Source organism: Danio rerio, chromosome 20 (assembly GCF_052040795.2).
Source record: "Danio rerio strain M-AB ecotype USA chromosome 20, GRCz13ab, whole genome shotgun sequence".
NCBI lineage: Eukaryota > Metazoa > Chordata > Actinopteri > Cypriniformes > Danionidae > Danio > Danio rerio.
In genome coordinates, this window is record NC_141040.1 from 34,478 (window position 1) to 59,395 (window position 24,918).

Sequence of the window (24,918 nt, forward strand, 5' to 3'; positions counted from 1 at the left end):
GTTCGGCCGACCCGGACGCCGCGGGCGTGGCGGGCAGTTGATGTCGATGGACCGTGCATAACCGGGGATGGACCCAGTCCAACCTCTGGATTTTTTCTCACCCTAACCCAGCCAGTGCCTCCAGCTCTGCACCTCGCCTGCTGCGGACGGGAACGCCGGCGGATCCATCGATGTCGGGGAAATGAGTCTCCAACTTGGAACATTTAATAAATTGGTGTCAAAAAGTACACAACAGGACAGCAGAAAGTATAACGCTAAGTTTATGACGCACCACAAAGTGCCGATATTCAGTTTTGGGAAACATCGAGAAAAATCGAAACATCGAGAAAGTGTGAAAACAGAGAGAGAGAGTGTTAGGAAGCCACGCCCACTGAGAAGTCTATATAAATGAGCTGATGTGAAGTATTCCAGCCATTCAGTTGCTCAAACTAGCCTGAGGAAGGAAAAGAAACTCCGAAACGTCGCGATCAGGTTTGAGCAGTATATTTAGTGCCTCCATTTCAAAACGCAAATGGGAGAGAGCCGCAATATTTAATCTCATGGGAAAGTAAAATAAATGTATTAAGTCCACAAAAACAAAACTTTATTATTTACAAACATCGACTGCACTCTTCAACACACCTCTAAACCCAACCCGGGTGACCTTTCACACCTAAAACTTAACCCAAGTGCCTAGAGCCCTAAGAGCAGGGACCCTAAGACCCCGAACCCTACCCCAAATGCTGAATTAGCGCTATACACATACCTAAAACTTGGTGGGTAATTTTTTCACGACAATTTAGTTGTGTTGCGGGCTGACGCTGGCCTTTCTCGATGTCGTTCGGATCCGTTCGGCCGACCCGGACGCCGCGGGCGTGGCGGGCAGTTGATGTCGATGGACCGTGCATAACCGGGGATGGACCCAGTCCAACCTCTGGATTTTTTCTCACCCTAACCCAGCCAGTGCCTCCAGCTCTGCACCTCGCCTGCTGCGGACGGGAACGCCGGCGGATCCATCGATGTCGGGGAAATGAGTCTCCAACTTGGAACATTTAATAAATTGGTGTCAAAAAGTACACAACAGGACAGCAGAAAGTATAACGCTAAGTTTATGACGCACCACAAAGTGCCGATATTCAGTTTTGGGAAACATCGAGAAAAATCGAAACATCGAGAAAGTGTGAAAACAGAGAGAGAGAGTGTTAGGAAGCCACGCCCACTGAGAAGTCTATATAAATGAGCTGATGTGAAGTATTCCAGCCATTCAGTTGCTCAAACTAGCCTGAGGAAGGAAAAGAAACTCCGAAACGTCGCGATCAGGTTTGAGCAGTATATTTAGTGCCTCCATTTCAAAACGCAAATGGGAGAGAGCCGCAATATTTAATCTCATGGGAAAGTAAAATAAATGTATTAAGTCCACAAAAACAAAACTTTATTATTTACAAACATCGACTGCACTCTTCAACACACCTCTAAACCCAACCCGGGTGACCTTTCACACCTAAAACTTAACCCAAGTGCCTAGAGCCCTAAGAGCAGGGACCCTAAGACCCCGAACCCTACCCCAAATGCTGAATTAGCGCTATACACATACCTAAAACTTGGTGGGTAATTTTTTCACGACAATTTAGTTGTGTTGCGGGCTGACGCTGGCCTTTCTCGATGTCGTTCGGATCCGTTCGGCCGACCCGGACGCCGCGGGCGTGGCGGGCAGTTGATGTCGATGGACCGTGCATAACCGGGGATGGACCCAGTCCAACCTCTGGATTTTTTCTCACCCTAACCCAGCCAGTGCCTCCAGCTCTGCACCTCGCCTGCTGCGGACGGGAACGCCGGCGGATCCATCGATGTCGGGGAAATGAGTCTCCAACTTGGAACATTTAATAAATTGGTGTCAAAAAGTACACAACAGGACAGCAGAAAGTATAACGCTAAGTTTATGACGCACCACAAAGTGCCGATATTCAGTTTTGGGAAACATCGAGAAAAATCGAAACATCGAGAAAGTGTGAAAACAGAGAGAGAGAGTGTTAGGAAGCCACGCCCACTGAGAAGTCTATATAAATGAGCTGATGTGAAGTATTCCAGCCATTCAGTTGCTCAAACTAGCCTGAGGAAGGAAAAGAAACTCCGAAACGTCGCGATCAGGTTTGAGCAGTATATTTAGTGCCTCCATTTCAAAACGCAAATGGGAGAGAGCCGCAATATTTAATCTCATGGGAAAGTAAAATAAATGTATTAAGTCCACAAAAACAAAACTTTATTATTTACAAACATCGACTGCACTCTTCAACACACCTCTAAACCCAACCCGGGTGACCTTTCACACCTAAAACTTAACCCAAGTGCCTAGAGCCCTAAGAGCAGGGACCCTAAGACCCCGAACCCTACCCCAAATGCTGAATTAGCGCTATACACATACCTAAAACTTGGTGGGTAATTTTTTCACGACAATTTAGTTGTGTTGCGGGCTGACGCTGGCCTTTCTCGATGTCGTTCGGATCCGTTCGGCCGACCCGGACGCCGCGGGCGTGGCGGGCAGTTGATGTCGATGGACCGTGCATAACCGGGGATGGACCCAGTCCAACCTCTGGATTTTTTCTCACCCTAACCCAGCCAGTGCCTCCAGCTCTGCACCTCGCCTGCTGCGGACGGGAACGCCGGCGGATCCATCGATGTCGGGGAAATGAGTCTCCAACTTGGAACATTTAATAAATTGGTGTCAAAAAGTACACAACAGGACAGCAGAAAGTATAACGCTAAGTTTATGACGCACCACAAAGTGCCGATATTCAGTTTTGGGAAACATCGAGAAAAATCGAAACATCGAGAAAGTGTGAAAACAGAGAGAGAGAGTGTTAGGAAGCCACGCCCACTGAGAAGTCTATATAAATGAGCTGATGTGAAGTATTCCAGCCATTCAGTTGCTCAAACTAGCCTGAGGAAGGAAAAGAAACTCCGAAACGTCGCGATCAGGTTTGAGCAGTATATTTAGTGCCTCCATTTCAAAACGCAAATGGGAGAGAGCCGCAATATTTAATCTCATGGGAAAGTAAAATAAATGTATTAAGTCCACAAAAACAAAACTTTATTATTTACAAACATCGACTGCACTCTTCAACACACCTCTAAACCCAACCCGGGTGACCTTTCACACCTAAAACTTAACCCAAGTGCCTAGAGCCCTAAGAGCAGGGACCCTAAGACCCCGAACCCTACCCCAAATGCTGAATTAGCGCTATACACATACCTAAAACTTGGTGGGTAATTTTTTCACGACAATTTAGTTGTGTTGCGGGCTGACGCTGGCCTTTCTCGATGTCGTTCGGATCCGTTCGGCCGACCCGGACGCCGCGGGCGTGGCGGGCAGTTGATGTCGATGGACCGTGCATAACCGGGGATGGACCCAGTCCAACCTCTGGATTTTTTCTCACCCTAACCCAGCCAGTGCCTCCAGCTCTGCACCTCGCCTGCTGCGGACGGGAACGCCGGCGGATCCATCGATGTCGGGGAAATGAGTCTCCAACTTGGAACATTTAATAAATTGGTGTCAAAAAGTACACAACAGGACAGCAGAAAGTATAACGCTAAGTTTATGACGCACCACAAAGTGCCGATATTCAGTTTTGGGAAACATCGAGAAAAATCGAAACATCGAGAAAGTGTGAAAACAGAGAGAGAGAGTGTTAGGAAGCCACGCCCACTGAGAAGTCTATATAAATGAGCTGATGTGAAGTATTCCAGCCATTCAGTTGCTCAAACTAGCCTGAGGAAGGAAAAGAAACTCCGAAACGTCGCGATCAGGTTTGAGCAGTATATTTAGTGCCTCCATTTCAAAACGCAAATGGGAGAGAGCCGCAATATTTAATCTCATGGGAAAGTAAAATAAATGTATTAAGTCCACAAAAACAAAACTTTATTATTTACAAACATCGACTGCACTCTTCAACACACCTCTAAACCCAACCCGGGTGACCTTTCACACCTAAAACTTAACCCAAGTGCCTAGAGCCCTAAGAGCAGGGACCCTAAGACCCCGAACCCTACCCCAAATGCTGAATTAGCGCTATACACATACCTAAAACTTGGTGGGTAATTTTTTCACGACAATTTAGTTGTGTTGCGGGCTGACGCTGGCCTTTCTCGATGTCGTTCGGATCCGTTCGGCCGACCCGGACGCCGCGGGCGTGGCGGGCAGTTGATGTCGATGGACCGTGCATAACCGGGGATGGACCCAGTCCAACCTCTGGATTTTTTCTCACCCTAACCCAGCCAGTGCCTCCAGCTCTGCACCTCGCCTGCTGCGGACGGGAACGCCGGCGGATCCATCGATGTCGGGGAAATGAGTCTCCAACTTGGAACATTTAATAAATTGGTGTCAAAAAGTACACAACAGGACAGCAGAAAGTATAACGCTAAGTTTATGACGCACCACAAAGTGCCGATATTCAGTTTTGGGAAACATCGAGAAAAATCGAAACATCGAGAAAGTGTGAAAACAGAGAGAGAGAGTGTTAGGAAGCCACGCCCACTGAGAAGTCTATATAAATGAGCTGATGTGAAGTATTCCAGCCATTCAGTTGCTCAAACTAGCCTGAGGAAGGAAAAGAAACTCCGAAACGTCGCGATCAGGTTTGAGCAGTATATTTAGTGCCTCCATTTCAAAACGCAAATGGGAGAGAGCCGCAATATTTAATCTCATGGGAAAGTAAAATAAATGTATTAAGTCCACAAAAACAAAACTTTATTATTTACAAACATCGACTGCACTCTTCAACACACCTCTAAACCCAACCCGGGTGACCTTTCACACCTAAAACTTAACCCAAGTGCCTAGAGCCCTAAGAGCAGGGACCCTAAGACCCCGAACCCTACCCCAAATGCTGAATTAGCGCTATACACATACCTAAAACTTGGTGGGTAATTTTTTCACGACAATTTAGTTGTGTTGCGGGCTGACGCTGGCCTTTCTCGATGTCGTTCGGATCCGTTCGGCCGACCCGGACGCCGCGGGCGTGGCGGGCAGTTGATGTCGATGGACCGTGCATAACCGGGGATGGACCCAGTCCAACCTCTGGATTTTTTCTCACCCTAACCCAGCCAGTGCCTCCAGCTCTGCACCTCGCCTGCTGCGGACGGGAACGCCGGCGGATCCATCGATGTCGGGGAAATGAGTCTCCAACTTGGAACATTTAATAAATTGGTGTCAAAAAGTACACAACAGGACAGCAGAAAGTATAACGCTAAGTTTATGACGCACCACAAAGTGCCGATATTCAGTTTTGGGAAACATCGAGAAAAATCGAAACATCGAGAAAGTGTGAAAACAGAGAGAGAGAGTGTTAGGAAGCCACGCCCACTGAGAAGTCTATATAAATGAGCTGATGTGAAGTATTCCAGCCATTCAGTTGCTCAAACTAGCCTGAGGAAGGAAAAGAAACTCCGAAACGTCGCGATCAGGTTTGAGCAGTATATTTAGTGCCTCCATTTCAAAACGCAAATGGGAGAGAGCCGCAATATTTAATCTCATGGGAAAGTAAAATAAATGTATTAAGTCCACAAAAACAAAACTTTATTATTTACAAACATCGACTGCACTCTTCAACACACCTCTAAACCCAACCCGGGTGACCTTTCACACCTAAAACTTAACCCAAGTGCCTAGAGCCCTAAGAGCAGGGACCCTAAGACCCCGAACCCTACCCCAAATGCTGAATTAGCGCTATACACATACCTAAAACTTGGTGGGTAATTTTTTCACGACAATTTAGTTGTGTTGCGGGCTGACGCTGGCCTTTCTCGATGTCGTTCGGATCCGTTCGGCCGACCCGGACGCCGCGGGCGTGGCGGGCAGTTGATGTCGATGGACCGTGCATAACCGGGGATGGACCCAGTCCAACCTCTGGATTTTTTCTCACCCTAACCCAGCCAGTGCCTCCAGCTCTGCACCTCGCCTGCTGCGGACGGGAACGCCGGCGGATCCATCGATGTCGGGGAAATGAGTCTCCAACTTGGAACATTTAATAAATTGGTGTCAAAAAGTACACAACAGGACAGCAGAAAGTATAACGCTAAGTTTATGACGCACCACAAAGTGCCGATATTCAGTTTTGGGAAACATCGAGAAAAATCGAAACATCGAGAAAGTGTGAAAACAGAGAGAGAGAGTGTTAGGAAGCCACGCCCACTGAGAAGTCTATATAAATGAGCTGATGTGAAGTATTCCAGCCATTCAGTTGCTCAAACTAGCCTGAGGAAGGAAAAGAAACTCCGAAACGTCGCGATCAGGTTTGAGCAGTATATTTAGTGCCTCCATTTCAAAACGCAAATGGGAGAGAGCCGCAATATTTAATCTCATGGGAAAGTAAAATAAATGTATTAAGTCCACAAAAACAAAACTTTATTATTTACAAACATCGACTGCACTCTTCAACACACCTCTAAACCCAACCCGGGTGACCTTTCACACCTAAAACTTAACCCAAGTGCCTAGAGCCCTAAGAGCAGGGACCCTAAGACCCCGAACCCTACCCCAAATGCTGAATTAGCGCTATACACATACCTAAAACTTGGTGGGTAATTTTTTCACGACAATTTAGTTGTGTTGCGGGCTGACGCTGGCCTTTCTCGATGTCGTTCGGATCCGTTCGGCCGACCCGGACGCCGCGGGCGTGGCGGGCAGTTGATGTCGATGGACCGTGCATAACCGGGGATGGACCCAGTCCAACCTCTGGATTTTTTCTCACCCTAACCCAGCCAGTGCCTCCAGCTCTGCACCTCGCCTGCTGCGGACGGGAACGCCGGCGGATCCATCGATGTCGGGGAAATGAGTCTCCAACTTGGAACATTTAATAAATTGGTGTCAAAAAGTACACAACAGGACAGCAGAAAGTATAACGCTAAGTTTATGACGCACCACAAAGTGCCGATATTCAGTTTTGGGAAACATCGAGAAAAATCGAAACATCGAGAAAGTGTGAAAACAGAGAGAGAGAGTGTTAGGAAGCCACGCCCACTGAGAAGTCTATATAAATGAGCTGATGTGAAGTATTCCAGCCATTCAGTTGCTCAAACTAGCCTGAGGAAGGAAAAGAAACTCCGAAACGTCGCGATCAGGTTTGAGCAGTATATTTAGTGCCTCCATTTCAAAACGCAAATGGGAGAGAGCCGCAATATTTAATCTCATGGGAAAGTAAAATAAATGTATTAAGTCCACAAAAACAAAACTTTATTATTTACAAACATCGACTGCACTCTTCAACACACCTCTAAACCCAACCCGGGTGACCTTTCACACCTAAAACTTAACCCAAGTGCCTAGAGCCCTAAGAGCAGGGACCCTAAGACCCCGAACCCTACCCCAAATGCTGAATTAGCGCTATACACATACCTAAAACTTGGTGGGTAATTTTTTCACGACAATTTAGTTGTGTTGCGGGCTGACGCTGGCCTTTCTCGATGTCGTTCGGATCCGTTCGGCCGACCCGGACGCCGCGGGCGTGGCGGGCAGTTGATGTCGATGGACCGTGCATAACCGGGGATGGACCCAGTCCAACCTCTGGATTTTTTCTCACCCTAACCCAGCCAGTGCCTCCAGCTCTGCACCTCGCCTGCTGCGGACGGGAACGCCGGCGGATCCATCGATGTCGGGGAAATGAGTCTCCAACTTGGAACATTTAATAAATTGGTGTCAAAAAGTACACAACAGGACAGCAGAAAGTATAACGCTAAGTTTATGACGCACCACAAAGTGCCGATATTCAGTTTTGGGAAACATCGAGAAAAATCGAAACATCGAGAAAGTGTGAAAACAGAGAGAGAGAGTGTTAGGAAGCCACGCCCACTGAGAAGTCTATATAAATGAGCTGATGTGAAGTATTCCAGCCATTCAGTTGCTCAAACTAGCCTGAGGAAGGAAAAGAAACTCCGAAACGTCGCGATCAGGTTTGAGCAGTATATTTAGTGCCTCCATTTCAAAACGCAAATGGGAGAGAGCCGCAATATTTAATCTCATGGGAAAGTAAAATAAATGTATTAAGTCCACAAAAACAAAACTTTATTATTTACAAACATCGACTGCACTCTTCAACACACCTCTAAACCCAACCCGGGTGACCTTTCACACCTAAAACTTAACCCAAGTGCCTAGAGCCCTAAGAGCAGGGACCCTAAGACCCCGAACCCTACCCCAAATGCTGAATTAGCGCTATACACATACCTAAAACTTGGTGGGTAATTTTTTCACGACAATTTAGTTGTGTTGCGGGCTGACGCTGGCCTTTCTCGATGTCGTTCGGATCCGTTCGGCCGACCCGGACGCCGCGGGCGTGGCGGGCAGTTGATGTCGATGGACCGTGCATAACCGGGGATGGACCCAGTCCAACCTCTGGATTTTTTCTCACCCTAACCCAGCCAGTGCCTCCAGCTCTGCACCTCGCCTGCTGCGGACGGGAACGCCGGCGGATCCATCGATGTCGGGGAAATGAGTCTCCAACTTGGAACATTTAATAAATTGGTGTCAAAAAGTACACAACAGGACAGCAGAAAGTATAACGCTAAGTTTATGACGCACCACAAAGTGCCGATATTCAGTTTTGGGAAACATCGAGAAAAATCGAAACATCGAGAAAGTGTGAAAACAGAGAGAGAGAGTGTTAGGAAGCCACGCCCACTGAGAAGTCTATATAAATGAGCTGATGTGAAGTATTCCAGCCATTCAGTTGCTCAAACTAGCCTGAGGAAGGAAAAGAAACTCCGAAACGTCGCGATCAGGTTTGAGCAGTATATTTAGTGCCTCCATTTCAAAACGCAAATGGGAGAGAGCCGCAATATTTAATCTCATGGGAAAGTAAAATAAATGTATTAAGTCCACAAAAACAAAACTTTATTATTTACAAACATCGACTGCACTCTTCAACACACCTCTAAACCCAACCCGGGTGACCTTTCACACCTAAAACTTAACCCAAGTGCCTAGAGCCCTAAGAGCAGGGACCCTAAGACCCCGAACCCTACCCCAAATGCTGAATTAGCGCTATACACATACCTAAAACTTGGTGGGTAATTTTTTCACGACAATTTAGTTGTGTTGCGGGCTGACGCTGGCCTTTCTCGATGTCGTTCGGATCCGTTCGGCCGACCCGGACGCCGCGGGCGTGGCGGGCAGTTGATGTCGATGGACCGTGCATAACCGGGGATGGACCCAGTCCAACCTCTGGATTTTTTCTCACCCTAACCCAGCCAGTGCCTCCAGCTCTGCACCTCGCCTGCTGCGGACGGGAACGCCGGCGGATCCATCGATGTCGGGGAAATGAGTCTCCAACTTGGAACATTTAATAAATTGGTGTCAAAAAGTACACAACAGGACAGCAGAAAGTATAACGCTAAGTTTATGACGCACCACAAAGTGCCGATATTCAGTTTTGGGAAACATCGAGAAAAATCGAAACATCGAGAAAGTGTGAAAACAGAGAGAGAGAGTGTTAGGAAGCCACGCCCACTGAGAAGTCTATATAAATGAGCTGATGTGAAGTATTCCAGCCATTCAGTTGCTCAAACTAGCCTGAGGAAGGAAAAGAAACTCCGAAACGTCGCGATCAGGTTTGAGCAGTATATTTAGTGCCTCCATTTCAAAACGCAAATGGGAGAGAGCCGCAATATTTAATCTCATGGGAAAGTAAAATAAATGTATTAAGTCCACAAAAACAAAACTTTATTATTTACAAACATCGACTGCACTCTTCAACACACCTCTAAACCCAACCCGGGTGACCTTTCACACCTAAAACTTAACCCAAGTGCCTAGAGCCCTAAGAGCAGGGACCCTAAGACCCCGAACCCTACCCCAAATGCTGAATTAGCGCTATACACATACCTAAAACTTGGTGGGTAATTTTTTCACGACAATTTAGTTGTGTTGCGGGCTGACGCTGGCCTTTCTCGATGTCGTTCGGATCCGTTCGGCCGACCCGGACGCCGCGGGCGTGGCGGGCAGTTGATGTCGATGGACCGTGCATAACCGGGGATGGACCCAGTCCAACCTCTGGATTTTTTCTCACCCTAACCCAGCCAGTGCCTCCAGCTCTGCACCTCGCCTGCTGCGGACGGGAACGCCGGCGGATCCATCGATGTCGGGGAAATGAGTCTCCAACTTGGAACATTTAATAAATTGGTGTCAAAAAGTACACAACAGGACAGCAGAAAGTATAACGCTAAGTTTATGACGCACCACAAAGTGCCGATATTCAGTTTTGGGAAACATCGAGAAAAATCGAAACATCGAGAAAGTGTGAAAACAGAGAGAGAGAGTGTTAGGAAGCCACGCCCACTGAGAAGTCTATATAAATGAGCTGATGTGAAGTATTCCAGCCATTCAGTTGCTCAAACTAGCCTGAGGAAGGAAAAGAAACTCCGAAACGTCGCGATCAGGTTTGAGCAGTATATTTAGTGCCTCCATTTCAAAACGCAAATGGGAGAGAGCCGCAATATTTAATCTCATGGGAAAGTAAAATAAATGTATTAAGTCCACAAAAACAAAACTTTATTATTTACAAACATCGACTGCACTCTTCAACACACCTCTAAACCCAACCCGGGTGACCTTTCACACCTAAAACTTAACCCAAGTGCCTAGAGCCCTAAGAGCAGGGACCCTAAGACCCCGAACCCTACCCCAAATGCTGAATTAGCGCTATACACATACCTAAAACTTGGTGGGTAATTTTTTCACGACAATTTAGTTGTGTTGCGGGCTGACGCTGGCCTTTCTCGATGTCGTTCGGATCCGTTCGGCCGACCCGGACGCCGCGGGCGTGGCGGGCAGTTGATGTCGATGGACCGTGCATAACCGGGGATGGACCCAGTCCAACCTCTGGATTTTTTCTCACCCTAACCCAGCCAGTGCCTCCAGCTCTGCACCTCGCCTGCTGCGGACGGGAACGCCGGCGGATCCATCGATGTCGGGGAAATGAGTCTCCAACTTGGAACATTTAATAAATTGGTGTCAAAAAGTACACAACAGGACAGCAGAAAGTATAACGCTAAGTTTATGACGCACCACAAAGTGCCGATATTCAGTTTTGGGAAACATCGAGAAAAATCGAAACATCGAGAAAGTGTGAAAACAGAGAGAGAGAGTGTTAGGAAGCCACGCCCACTGAGAAGTCTATATAAATGAGCTGATGTGAAGTATTCCAGCCATTCAGTTGCTCAAACTAGCCTGAGGAAGGAAAAGAAACTCCGAAACGTCGCGATCAGGTTTGAGCAGTATATTTAGTGCCTCCATTTCAAAACGCAAATGGGAGAGAGCCGCAATATTTAATCTCATGGGAAAGTAAAATAAATGTATTAAGTCCACAAAAACAAAACTTTATTATTTACAAACATCGACTGCACTCTTCAACACACCTCTAAACCCAACCCGGGTGACCTTTCACACCTAAAACTTAACCCAAGTGCCTAGAGCCCTAAGAGCAGGGACCCTAAGACCCCGAACCCTACCCCAAATGCTGAATTAGCGCTATACACATACCTAAAACTTGGTGGGTAATTTTTTCACGACAATTTAGTTGTGTTGCGGGCTGACGCTGGCCTTTCTCGATGTCGTTCGGATCCGTTCGGCCGACCCGGACGCCGCGGGCGTGGCGGGCAGTTGATGTCGATGGACCGTGCATAACCGGGGATGGACCCAGTCCAACCTCTGGATTTTTTCTCACCCTAACCCAGCCAGTGCCTCCAGCTCTGCACCTCGCCTGCTGCGGACGGGAACGCCGGCGGATCCATCGATGTCGGGGAAATGAGTCTCCAACTTGGAACATTTAATAAATTGGTGTCAAAAAGTACACAACAGGACAGCAGAAAGTATAACGCTAAGTTTATGACGCACCACAAAGTGCCGATATTCAGTTTTGGGAAACATCGAGAAAAATCGAAACATCGAGAAAGTGTGAAAACAGAGAGAGAGAGTGTTAGGAAGCCACGCCCACTGAGAAGTCTATATAAATGAGCTGATGTGAAGTATTCCAGCCATTCAGTTGCTCAAACTAGCCTGAGGAAGGAAAAGAAACTCCGAAACGTCGCGATCAGGTTTGAGCAGTATATTTAGTGCCTCCATTTCAAAACGCAAATGGGAGAGAGCCGCAATATTTAATCTCATGGGAAAGTAAAATAAATGTATTAAGTCCACAAAAACAAAACTTTATTATTTACAAACATCGACTGCACTCTTCAACACACCTCTAAACCCAACCCGGGTGACCTTTCACACCTAAAACTTAACCCAAGTGCCTAGAGCCCTAAGAGCAGGGACCCTAAGACCCCGAACCCTACCCCAAATGCTGAATTAGCGCTATACACATACCTAAAACTTGGTGGGTAATTTTTTCACGACAATTTAGTTGTGTTGCGGGCTGACGCTGGCCTTTCTCGATGTCGTTCGGATCCGTTCGGCCGACCCGGACGCCGCGGGCGTGGCGGGCAGTTGATGTCGATGGACCGTGCATAACCGGGGATGGACCCAGTCCAACCTCTGGATTTTTTCTCACCCTAACCCAGCCAGTGCCTCCAGCTCTGCACCTCGCCTGCTGCGGACGGGAACGCCGGCGGATCCATCGATGTCGGGGAAATGAGTCTCCAACTTGGAACATTTAATAAATTGGTGTCAAAAAGTACACAACAGGACAGCAGAAAGTATAACGCTAAGTTTATGACGCACCACAAAGTGCCGATATTCAGTTTTGGGAAACATCGAGAAAAATCGAAACATCGAGAAAGTGTGAAAACAGAGAGAGAGAGTGTTAGGAAGCCACGCCCACTGAGAAGTCTATATAAATGAGCTGATGTGAAGTATTCCAGCCATTCAGTTGCTCAAACTAGCCTGAGGAAGGAAAAGAAACTCCGAAACGTCGCGATCAGGTTTGAGCAGTATATTTAGTGCCTCCATTTCAAAACGCAAATGGGAGAGAGCCGCAATATTTAATCTCATGGGAAAGTAAAATAAATGTATTAAGTCCACAAAAACAAAACTTTATTATTTACAAACATCGACTGCACTCTTCAACACACCTCTAAACCCAACCCGGGTGACCTTTCACACCTAAAACTTAACCCAAGTGCCTAGAGCCCTAAGAGCAGGGACCCTAAGACCCCGAACCCTACCCCAAATGCTGAATTAGCGCTATACACATACCTAAAACTTGGTGGGTAATTTTTTCACGACAATTTAGTTGTGTTGCGGGCTGACGCTGGCCTTTCTCGATGTCGTTCGGATCCGTTCGGCCGACCCGGACGCCGCGGGCGTGGCGGGCAGTTGATGTCGATGGACCGTGCATAACCGGGGATGGACCCAGTCCAACCTCTGGATTTTTTCTCACCCTAACCCAGCCAGTGCCTCCAGCTCTGCACCTCGCCTGCTGCGGACGGGAACGCCGGCGGATCCATCGATGTCGGGGAAATGAGTCTCCAACTTGGAACATTTAATAAATTGGTGTCAAAAAGTACACAACAGGACAGCAGAAAGTATAACGCTAAGTTTATGACGCACCACAAAGTGCCGATATTCAGTTTTGGGAAACATCGAGAAAAATCGAAACATCGAGAAAGTGTGAAAACAGAGAGAGAGAGTGTTAGGAAGCCACGCCCACTGAGAAGTCTATATAAATGAGCTGATGTGAAGTATTCCAGCCATTCAGTTGCTCAAACTAGCCTGAGGAAGGAAAAGAAACTCCGAAACGTCGCGATCAGGTTTGAGCAGTATATTTAGTGCCTCCATTTCAAAACGCAAATGGGAGAGAGCCGCAATATTTAATCTCATGGGAAAGTAAAATAAATGTATTAAGTCCACAAAAACAAAACTTTATTATTTACAAACATCGACTGCACTCTTCAACACACCTCTAAACCCAACCCGGGTGACCTTTCACACCTAAAACTTAACCCAAGTGCCTAGAGCCCTAAGAGCAGGGACCCTAAGACCCCGAACCCTACCCCAAATGCTGAATTAGCGCTATACACATACCTAAAACTTGGTGGGTAATTTTTTCACGACAATTTAGTTGTGTTGCGGGCTGACGCTGGCCTTTCTCGATGTCGTTCGGATCCGTTCGGCCGACCCGGACGCCGCGGGCGTGGCGGGCAGTTGATGTCGATGGACCGTGCATAACCGGGGATGGACCCAGTCCAACCTCTGGATTTTTTCTCACCCTAACCCAGCCAGTGCCTCCAGCTCTGCACCTCGCCTGCTGCGGACGGGAACGCCGGCGGATCCATCGATGTCGGGGAAATGAGTCTCCAACTTGGAACATTTAATAAATTGGTGTCAAAAAGTACACAACAGGACAGCAGAAAGTATAACGCTAAGTTTATGACGCACCACAAAGTGCCGATATTCAGTTTTGGGAAACATCGAGAAAAATCGAAACATCGAGAAAGTGTGAAAACAGAGAGAGAGAGTGTTAGGAAGCCACGCCCACTGAGAAGTCTATATAAATGAGCTGATGTGAAGTATTCCAGCCATTCAGTTGCTCAAACTAGCCTGAGGAAGGAAAAGAAACTCCGAAACGTCGCGATCAGGTTTGAGCAGTATATTTAGTGCCTCCATTTCAAAACGCAAATGGGAGAGAGCCGCAATATTTAATCTCATGGGAAAGTAAAATAAATGTATTAAGTCCACAAAAACAAAACTTTATTATTTACAAACATCGACTGCACTCTTCAACACACCTCTAAACCCAACCCGGGTGACCTTTCACACCTAAAACTTAACCCAAGTGCCTAGAGCCCTAAGAGCAGGGACCCTAAGACCCCGAACCCTACCCCAAATGCTGAATTAGCGCTATACACATACCTAAAACTTGGTGGGTAATTTTTTCACGACAATTTAGTTGTGTTGCGGGCTGACGCTGGCCTTTCTCGATGTCGTTCGGATCCGTTCGGCCGACCCGGACGCCGCGGGCGTGGCGGGCAGTTGATGTCGATGGACCGTGCATAACCGGGGATGGACCCAGTCCAACCTCTGGATTTTTTCTCACCCTAACCCAGCCAGTGCCTCCAGCTCTGCACCTCGCCTGCTGCGGACGGGAACGCCGGCGGATCCATCGATGTCGGGGAAATGAGTCTCCAACTTGGAACATTTAATAAATTGGTGTCAAAAAGTACACAACAGGACAGCAGAAAGTATAACGCTAAGTTTATGACGCACCACAAAGTGCCGATATTCAGTTTTGGGAAACATCGAGAAAAATCGAAACATCGAGAAAGTGTGAAAACAGAGAGAGAGAGTGTTAGGAAGCCACGCCCACTGAGAAGTCTATATAAATGAGCTGATGTGAAGTATTCCAGCCATTCAGTTGCTCAAACTAGCCTGAGGAAGGAAAAGAAACTCCGAAACGTCGCGATCAGGTTTGAGCAGTATATTTAGTGCCTCCATTTCAAAACGCAAATGGGAGAGAGCCGCAATATTTAATCTCATGGGAAAGTAAAATAAATGTATTAAGTCCACAAAAACAAAACTTTATTATTTACAAACATCGACTGCACTCTTCAACACACCTCTAAACCCAACCCGGGTGACCTTTCACACCTAAAACTTAACCCAAGTGCCTAGAGCCCTAAGAGCAGGGACCCTAAGACCCCGAACCCTACCCCAAATGCTGAATTAGCGCTATACACATACCTAAAACTTGGTGGGTAATTTTTTCACGACAATTTAGTTGTGTTGCGGGCTGACGCTGGCCTTTCTCGATGTCGTTCGGATCCGTTCGGCCGACCCGGACGCCGCGGGCGTGGCGGGCAGTTGATGTCGATGGACCGTGCATAACCGGGGATGGACCCAGTCCAACCTCTGGATTTTTTCTCACCCTAACCCTAACCCTAACCCTAACCTCTACCCCTAGTTCGCTCTACCCCTAGTTCGCTCTACCCCTAGTTCGCTCTACCCCTAGTTCGCTCTACCCCTAGTTCGCTCTACCCCTAGTTCGCTCTACCCCTAGTTCGCTCTACCCCTAGTTCGCTCTACCCCTAGTTCGCTCTACCCCTAGTTCGCTCTACCCCTAGTTCGCTCTACCCCTAGTTCGCTCTACCCCTAGTTCGCTCTACCCCTAGTTCGCTCTACCCCTAGTTCGCTCTACCCCTAGTTCGCTCTACCCCTAGTTCGCTCTACCCCTAGTTCGCTCTACCCCTAGTTCGCTCTACCCCTAGTTCGCTCTACCCCTAGTTCGCTCTACCCCTAGTTCGCTCTACCCCTAGTTCGCTCTACCCCTAGTTCGCTCTACCCCTAGTTCGCTCTACCCCTAGTTCGCTCTACCCCTAGTTCGCTCTACCCCTAGTTCGCTCTACCCCTAGTTCGCTCTACCCCTAGTTCGCTCTACCCCTAGTTCGCTCTACCCCTAGTTCGCTCTACCCCTAGTTCGCTCTACCCCTAGTTCGCTCTACCCCTAGTTCGCTCTACCCCTAGTTCGCTCTACCCCTAGTTCGCTCTACCCCTAGTTCGCTCTACCCCTAGTTCGCTCTACCCCTAGTTCGCTCTACCCCTAGTTCGCTCTACCCCTAGTTCGCTCTACCCCTAGTTCGCTCTACCCCTAGTTCGCTCTACCCCTAGTTCGCTCTACATTTATATATTTTAATATATTAATATATTAATAATTAACTACTAAATCAGTTTATTTGAGGTAAAGTTTAGTAGAGGTAATGTTCTCAACTTAATTGATCAGGCTTTGTTTTAGGATGTGTTAAATTATTTAATGTTCTTTAGTTACAAAACATCTGGTTTTAGGGTTAAGTTTGAGAGAAGGTTGCTATTTACAATTAGGTTTGACTTAAGGGTAGACATGGTTTAGTCAATTTCCCTTCAATGCTTTAAGAAATGATTTGTTGCTCTGAGAAGTTAGTTAGTATTGGTTAAGAAACCCTTGTAGTTAGTATAAGGTGTAAGACAGTGGTATATTTTGGTCTTCAAAAAAGTAGATGAAGATGATTCAAAATGCTGGTTAAGACCATCCAAGAAAGAACTGAACATTGAATAATCTTGGTGAAAGATCCATCATTGGTGTGTGGATGGGAATAAAATGATGATTTAAGTGACATAGTATCCAAGTAGATGACGTCGATCCAAGATAATGCTAGTGTTCGAAGAGAGAGAGAGAAAGGATGGTTAAACTGTTTAGAGTTTTCAAAGATTGCACTAAGGAAATCCAGGTGACTAAGATGTAGATACAAACGAAACCATGATGCATATAAAAGATCCAATAGATGATCTGACATGAAAATATCCATATAATCAAACTCCTTTTGGTTGGGTTAGAGCAGTTTCAAATTTATAAAACGTATGAACATGATCCAAATACATGCCAAGCTTACTGTTGTTTAGGGGTGGGGGTTGGTTAGGGCAGTTTCATCCGCATTAGTTACTACCGATGTTAGGCCATATTTGCTGCTATTTTTCTAATTGACAGTTCGGAATGAGGAACCCAAGGATGTCTGGCCTTTTTAGGCCATGCACTCCAGCCTTTCTGGGCTTCAGGTTCACACACACCCCAGTCTTGAGTCCATCCCCAGTCCATATGGGACAGGACACAGGTGAGCAAAGAGTTAATCTTTAGGTTAAGATTAAATTGCCATTTTTTCCTCCCCTTTCTATAGATCAAAGCTTCATCTAAACTTATTTAAAAGCAAAGAAAAAAAAGAAACCCTTGTCGTTACGTGTAGGGGTCAGGGCAATATTCCAGTCCAGAGAAAGTAGATTCATTATTCAAAATGCTGGGTAATTAAGATGATCAAAGAATAGTTTGATTGTTTAATTAATCCCTACTTATAGAAGGTTCCTAAAAATTTGCAATAGCAGTCACTTAGCCTCTTTAAAAAAAATGCTTAATGCTAAATTAGAAAACAGGTTTGAAATAGTCTAATATTCTATCAAAGATGCTATAAAAAGGTCATCTGCTTAACTTTTTTTAACAAAGAAATAACCGCTTTCCCACTATCGTGCCAAACTGTTGTACGAACCCTTCAGTACAGTTAGAGGTTTCTCCACTGAGCCTGGAACTATGTAGAACGATTACAAACTGTTCTCAGCCTGGAATTCCAAGCATGGTTAGACAACCGTGCTGAGAGATTATGCATGTTGATATCAGGGCTGTTACCAAGCTACCACAGCTGGCTCAAAAGCATGCTAGCCAGACATCCACAAGTAAACTTCATTTAACATAAGAAAATTATACAGGTCAGACAATAGTTTTAAAAGGTTTTAAACCATAGAGCAGTCTCTGGAAGAGAAGGTAATAACTCCGTTATTTCGTTGACTTATTTTATACATGGTTTATTTTATCCAACCAGTCATCTAAAATAATGAAATAGCCTATTATTTTATTAGTGGTGAGTTTAATAATTTGATTGACATCCTGAGCATTTAAGACCTTCAATTAACCTGACTAATGCAAGTTTATTGCATGCAGCACTGTATTTGGTAGCACAAATCTCACTTTGATCCAGGAAAGAATTAAACCAATGACTACATGCACTGAGACTTTTTCCTGCTGCGCATCGAATTAAGCAAATAAGAAATGCGTATCAAAGCCTATGGTAGAAAGTCAACTTTTAATAATTAAACACTGCTGTCCAAGGTACTGGGGTAGTAGGGGTGATGATTTCTTAGTCTATGCTCTAATAAACTAGTCAAACAAATGAATTTAAACTACGTTGGTATTGCTCTTAAAATCACTAGGTTTTGACATGTTAATGAACAATTTTCAGCATTTCAGCAGTAGGCTATTATATGATTCAGTTATACACTAGTTTGACATTTATGGGGCTGTGTAACGTTTGTGTTGTTTTGTTGCCTGATCTTTCATATATACTGGGTACCCATGCAAAAATTTTCTAAAAATGTCAAGCTGATAAATAGTGCTTTAAATCCTGATGCATTCACAATTGTTTATTTCACCTGCTGCATTCATTTAATGTTTGAATACTTAACAGCCATTGTTTAAAACAGGTGTCAACTAGATTCCTGGAGGGCTGATGCCCAGTTTAGTTCCAACCCTGCTCCAACACTTACCTGTAGGTTTCAAACAAGCCTGAAGGACTCAATTAGTTTGATCAGGTGTGTTTAATTAAACACCTGATCAAACTAATTGAGTCCTTCAGGCTTGTTTGAAACCTACAGGTAAGTGTTGGAGCAGGGTTGGAGCAGGGTTGGAACTAAACTGGGCATCAGCCCTCCAGGAATCTAGTTGACACCCCTGGTTTAAAGGGTTATATTTTACCATCAAAATGTATAATCAACTTATAGATTGTAAAAATTAAGGTTAAGTGCTATTAAAGTGCCAACTCACTTTTGACAAGGCCCATACAAAATATATTTCTGCTATTGTAATACAAATGCACTATTGTTGCATTATCATAGTTTAATTTTATGTCAAGTTCAGAAATCTTAATTACTTTTTTTCCCCCTGCAAACATTTTTAATTGTTACATTTGTCATTTCCCCTAAAAATTAAATTTAGCCAGAGGCGCACAACATATGACATTTAAAAAAAAAAAAAAAGGTGCTGTAACATGTACCTATATGCAGCACCACTATATGAGAGCGGCATAGCAGTGTTTATTCACTTGGTTGCTTTTGTTTATTAACTTGCAAGTTCAGCTTTTAAGTTTAATTGAACAGGGACGGTTTACATTGAATTAAAGGCAACTACTGATGTGTTGTGCAAGGTTTCAAAGAGCTGTTGCAGAATGAGTGGAAAATAAAACCATATTAGTGCTGCCTGGTCTAACAATAGTTTTAAAAGGGTTTAAACCATAGAGCAGTCTCTGGAAGAGAAGTGAATAACTCCGTTATTTCATTGACTTATTTTATACATGGTTTATTTTCTAACCAGTCATCTAAAATAATGAAATAGCCTACTATTTTATTAATGGTGAGTTTAATAATTTGATTGACATCCTGAGCATTTAAGACCTTTAATTCACCTGACTGACGCAAGTTTATTGCATGCAGCACTGTATTTGTGGCACAAATCTCGCTTTGATCCAGGAGAGAATTAAACCAATGACTACATGCACTGAGACTTTTTCCTACTGCGCATCGAATAAAGCAAATAAGAAATGTGTATCATCGAAGCCTGGTAGAAAAAAACAACTTTCAATAATTTTTTTTTACTTTGCTCTAAAGCTTTAGAGTGGCACTGCTGTCCAAGGTACTGTTGTATGATTTTTTTAGTCTATATATGCTCTGATAAACTAGTCACATCAATGAATTTAATAAATGTCAGCATTGCTCTCAAAATAATCACTAGGTTTTGACATGTTAATAAATGAATAATAAATTCAGCATTTCAGCAGTAGGCCATTGTGATTTAGTTATACACAAGTTTGACATTTATGGGGCTGTGTAACGCTTTTGTTTTATTTCCTGATCTGTAATATATACTGGGTAGCTATGCAAAAATTTTCTAAAAATGTCAAGCTGATAAATAAATCTTTATATCCTGATGCATTTTCAAATCCGTTTATTTCACTTGCTGCATTCATTTAATGTTTGAATACTTAACAGCTATTGTTTAACACGGGTGTCAAACTCAGTTCCAAAAGGGCCGCAGCTCTGCACAGTTTAGTTCCAACCTTAATTAAACACCTGATCAAACTAATTGAGTCCTTCAGGCTTGTTTGAAACCTACAGGTAAGTGTGTTGGAGCAGGGTTGGAACTAAACTGTGCAGGGCTTCAGCCCTCCAGGAGTTTAGTTTGACACCTCTGGTTTAAAGGGTTATATATTTTACCATCAAAATGTAGCACGTTATATAATCAACTTATAGATTGTAAAAATTAAAGTTGAGTGCCATTATAGTGCCCGCTCAATTTTGACAAGGCCCATCCAAAATATATTTCTGCTATTGTAATACAAATGCACTAGTTGCATCATAGTTTAATTTTATGTCATATTCAGAGATCTTAGACATTTATTCCCCCTGCAAACATTTTCAATCGTTACATTGTCATTTCCCCTCCAAATTAAATTTAGCCAGAGGCGTGCAACATACAACCTCTAAAAAAAGGTGCTGTAACATGTACCTATATGCAGCACCACAATATGAGCGGCATAGCAGTGTTTATTCACTTGGTTGCTTTTGTTTATCAACTTGAAAGTGTGTTTTAGCTATTGAGTTTAATTGAACAAATGGAGCGGTTTACATTGCATTAAAGGCAACTACTGATGGGTTGTGTTATGTTTCAAAGAGCTGTTGCAGCATGAGTGGAAAATAAAACTGTATTAGTGCTGCCTGGCCCAGTTTGGCACAAAATTGAGCAGTTCCATTTAGAGAACGATTCAGCGAGTGGAAAAGCAGCTAAAGTTTATGAAAAATTTTAATCTGGATGTAGACAATCTCATAGCACAGAAACAGCACTCCTAAAGGCGTATTTATACTTCTGCATCAAGCACAAAAGTATGCTTCAGCACAACCTGTGCATGGTCAAATAGCCCTTGCTGTGGCAGTCAGACAATGATGCACACCTCAATGAATAGAGCAAGCTGTGATTGGTCAGCTTTGTAGAGCTGACAAGTGTGCCCTAAACTAGTCCTCATCTTCAGTCAGTAATTTGGGGGCTATTTCTGACAGCAACCTGTGTAAGGCCAGATTAAGCATCTGTAAAACTCAATTTCTTCATCTTAATGTTGCCAAACTTTGACGAGCTATCAATAACTGATGCAGAAAAGCTTATTCATGCTTTCATTACCTCTCGATTAGACTACTGTAATGAGTTACTAGGCGGATGCCCTGCTGGCCTCACTAACAAACTGCAGCTGGTTCAAAATGCAGCTGCTAGAGTGCTTTCTAGAACTAAGAAATCACATTACTCCAGTTCTTTCATCGGTGCATTGACTCACTATTAAATATTTAATTTACAATGTTATTGTTTACCTACAAAGCCCTCAATGCCTTAGCTGCCCAGTATTTGAGGGAGCTCCTGGTGTATTAGAGCATGAGATTAATTCTTTTAAGACCCTATAGTGACCCACGAGTCTACATATTGATCCTGAAGGGTCAGTCTGTACACCAGCCGCTGACCTCTCCCATCTGCAGCTTCTCCACAATGGATGTCCACCATTCTCCAGCATCCGGTGCCTAGACTGCAGCTCTGTACAGAAAGTTTGGCCAGAGGAGAAATTGTCATGCCCAACTGAGCCTGGTTTGAGGTTATTTTTCCCCCTTTAATTTGGTTGGTAGGCAAACTGGCTCGCTTGGTTTGGGGCTTGTGTAGTTGAGCATGGATGGATTTTTCTTTATTGTTTTTCATTTCAGCAGTGAAAATTAAACACCGAAAATAATCTCTGAAAACTGAGCCGATTTAAACCTCTCATACCTGATGCGAAAATAAAGCATGCACATCCTCAAAGATCCTTAGCCCAAACAGTTGTAATAGAAGTTTATATGAATGTTCAAGAAAATGAAGCAGATAAGGGAGATTCCACTGAAGGAAGAATTCATTTATGCAATGAGTGAATAGGTCAGTGAGAGATTACCAAGGTAACCCATATGCCCGGAGCACTGAGCTGCCCAAAGAGGTGATTTATTGTGAATAAACCTCAAAGCAGCTGCTGGGCAAATTATATTGAGTTTTAAGGTTCTGGACAGATTTTAAACCAGTCATCAGAAATATCTCCCAAAGGGGTAACTTTATTATGAGACCACTGCAAATGACATGGAGTACTGTCTGACAAATACATTTTGGAAATAGGTGTACAGTCTATGCCATTGTGTAGTTGGGAACTTCTACAAATCACGCTATGTGGGGAGAAAAAAAAAAAAAAAAAAAAGTTCACAATAGAAGCAAACTGATTTTCATTGCTTAAGTGAAAGCCTTAAAGTGAGCGCTTTTGTATTTGAAAGGATTCTCACTGCCAAAAGGAATTCTTGATACTTGAGATGTTTTCATTTAAATTTGAGATTTTTGAAGAGGAAACTGGAACTGGTAAAGTTGAAATATTTATAGGTGAAGGTCAAACTATTCCCATGAAATTGAGATTGTAAAAGTTTAGTGTGGTTACTTTCACTGAGAGGTTCTGGGGTTAGATGTTCTAGGAGTTACAGAAGATCATATTTTTGAAACATCCATATACACTACAGATGTTCTGGAGAAGGCATGTAGGGTTTTTTCTGAAAAGTTCTGGGTTACAAGTTTAAGAAGAATAAACATTTTAAATCTTCCCATGGAGTTTATGAACAAATTTGAGTTATAAATTCATATTAAATCTATGGAAATAATGGATCTTAAAGAGGGAAAATCTGGTCATTCTCTAAAGTTGTAAGTTATAATTTGAGAATTGGTGTTTTAAAGAGTCCCTATGAAAGTTCTATTCTTACTCCTTAACCTTAATCCTAGTAAAATCTGAGGTTACAAATCTTCAGTAGTTCTCATGTTTGAATTGACTTTTTGAAAAGTTCTTGAATGACTGGTGTAGGTGGTGTTGATGCACAATGTGCTGTTGTGTGGAGGTGCTAATCACCAGTAGAAGACTGGGCTTCATTTAAGGCCTGTTCACCCCCGGCCACCTTCCCTGCGTGCTGTCCAAGTGGACCCAGGGGGGCTGAATACTTACCACTCCCCCAAGTGACCTTTTGTTAACACCGCAAGGTTGCCCAGGTCACCCGAGAAGAGTCTGAAGAGGTTTCTCTACGGGGCCTACTCTGGCTAATCCAGAGACCAGGCTCCCCAGGACCCCAGATATCTCCAGGGAAAAGGAGAGCCCTTGCCCAAATCAGCTGAATCCAACAGGTAGATTCAGGAGTAAAAGTTGGCCATGAACTGGTCATTGCCTTCTCCTCACTCCGCGCTGATTTGCTCTAGAATACTTCCAGTCAACATCCAAGGAGTTCCATAAATTCAAGATGACCAAAGAACTCGCCCAAATGTGACTAAAAGTATTCAAAGAGATAATCCTGACCTCCAACTACTTACTAGAAGTGAAAAATTTAAAAGGTCAGGTCGAGGATCAATCTGGTGGATATATCTCTGTAGCTATATCATTCTTCTACCAGATGTCTCCCCTAAGGTAATGCAAGAACCAAGCAGACATCATCCTTATCAGGGATAACCGTTGGGAGCATTACCCTGAAGAACAGGAGACCCTGGTCCATTGACTAGGTTTTGAGACACAGCATTTCGGCAATGGTGATGACCATTTGTTTGTTTGTGTTTTTCTTTGTTCTTGTTTGTATATTTTCATTCAGAATTTGATTATCTGATGTCTAAGTTGTTTTCTCATACTTTGATTATCATATTTAAGCTTATGAAGCCCTTTAAAATCGTGTTTTATTAGAGAATAGACCATATGCAAATGACTCATTAGTATTCGTGTTTTTAGACCAATCCCGTGTGTCCTCAGCTGAGTGTGCTTTCGGTCAGGTTTAATCCTTTATATCTCGGCCGTTTTTTAATGTTTTGGTTTATTTTTTTCTGCATTTTGATTGGTATATTGTGTAGAATAAGTGCTGAGCAAATAAACTGGCATTACTGATCAAAAATATTTCTGTGGGGTTACCATTTATGAGGAGTACAGCTGATTTAGTGTGGTAATTCACAATCTGTATACACAGATTAATGTCTCCTATCAGGCAAACTGATTCATGCAGTTTAATGGAGATGATATTAATAATACTCACACTTTTTTCAGATGTGTGATTTGTTTAACATGAATCAAAAGTGAAAAAACAACACACATAACAAATAGAGAAACAGAAGCAATTTGGCAACGAAAACTTAAGATCAGCCTGGCAAGGAGTGAACACAATGGTTGGGAGTAAAGAAGATAGAGGGGGCAATAAAACCAATTTAAATGGTTATAGTTCAGTGAGAGAGTTTGCTGAGGAATCAAATACGTTTTACTTGAGGTTTGATGAGGGTGATTTTAAGTCAGAAAATGACATTTTAAAACACCTGTCATGTA

At 44.1% G+C, this 24,918-nt stretch overlaps 2 long non-coding RNA genes across 3 annotated transcripts in view; one reads left to right on the forward strand and one right to left on the reverse strand.

Moving 5' to 3' along the window:
- The window catches only part of LOC148679520 (uncharacterized), a 41,847-nt gene extending 17,778 nt beyond the window's left edge, over nt 1-24,069 (forward strand). Inside the window, exons 1-2 of the long non-coding RNA XR_015945618.1 lie at nt 1-20,579; nt 20,706-24,069. The exon at nt 1-20,579 is cut by the window's left edge and continues 17,778 nt beyond it. This is a non-coding gene — a long non-coding RNA (uncharacterized LOC148679520). The remainder of the gene's footprint in view (nt 20,580-20,705) is intronic.
- LOC147838997 (uncharacterized) lies at nt 14,103-24,085 on the reverse strand. Of its 2 annotated transcripts, XR_015519246.2 has the most exons (3): nt 19,210-24,085; nt 16,584-18,979; nt 14,103-16,099 (listed from the first exon to the last, which is right to left on the reverse strand). It is a non-coding gene; the product is annotated as an uncharacterized LOC147838997 (long non-coding RNA). The 2 variants fall into 2 exon arrangements; XR_015945619.1 differs by having other exon boundaries at nt 16,584-24,085.
- Nucleotides 24,086-24,918: the final 833 nt, after the last annotated feature.